At 42.5% G+C, this 790-nt stretch overlaps 1 pseudogene; it reads right to left on the bottom strand.

Moving 5' to 3' along the window:
- Nucleotides 1-741, bottom strand: part of LOC105179948 — a 43,023-nt pseudogene extending 42,282 nt beyond the window's left edge.
- Nucleotides 742-790: the final 49 nt, after the last annotated feature.

Genomic DNA, 790 nt, shown 5'->3' with positions numbered 1-790 from the left:
GGTCCTTTAAAGGAAACGGGGGTAGTCATCCAACTCGCAGACCGATCTGTAGTCTACCCGGAAGGAGTCTTGGAGGATGTTCTCGTACAGGTAAATGAATTAGTATTTCCTGCCGATTTCTACGTATTGGATATGAGGGAAGACAACTCCCCCAATTCCACATCAATCCTGCTAGGAAGACCATTCCTCAAGACGGCTAGAACAAAAATCGATGTGCACAGTGGAAGTCTCACTATGGAATTCGATGGTGAAATCATAAGATTCAACATCTATGAATCCATGAGGTATCCAACTAACTTACCTACCATGTGAAATATGCATTAGACGAAAGCCTCACGTTGGAGAAAGCAAAAATTTTGGAGAAAAAAATGATCATAGATCCAAACATCGGTGACACCGTTTCTGAACTCGACTCCCTTCGAATTTTATGAGCTTGCTTGAGATGATCACCGGTAGTGTTTTGTTCTCCCCCAAGAATGCGTACTTGAGGTGTTTTGGTAACTCCTTTAATTCCAATGCGGGTGCCTGTAATATAGAGGGAACAATTTTAGTGTGAGAATGTGGTAATTCGATGAAAGCAGTTTTAGTAGGTAAAATTCGAAGGGAGTCGAGCTCAAAAACGGTGTCACCGATGTTTGGATCTATGATCATCTTTTCCTCCAAAATTTTTGCTTTCTCCAACGTGAGGCTTTCTTCTAATGCATATTTCACATGGTCCTCGCTGCCTATTGCTATGGAATCCTGCACGAAGGGGCCAAAGATATCAACAAGAGGACCGGAAGGTAAGTCA

Source organism: Sesamum indicum, unplaced genomic scaffold, assembly GCF_000512975.1.
Source record: "Sesamum indicum cultivar Zhongzhi No. 13 unplaced genomic scaffold, S_indicum_v1.0 scaffold00247, whole genome shotgun sequence".
In the NCBI taxonomy this organism is placed as follows: domain Eukaryota; kingdom Viridiplantae; phylum Streptophyta; class Magnoliopsida; order Lamiales; family Pedaliaceae; genus Sesamum; species Sesamum indicum.
This window is presented reverse-complemented; position numbering and strand designations above follow the sequence as displayed.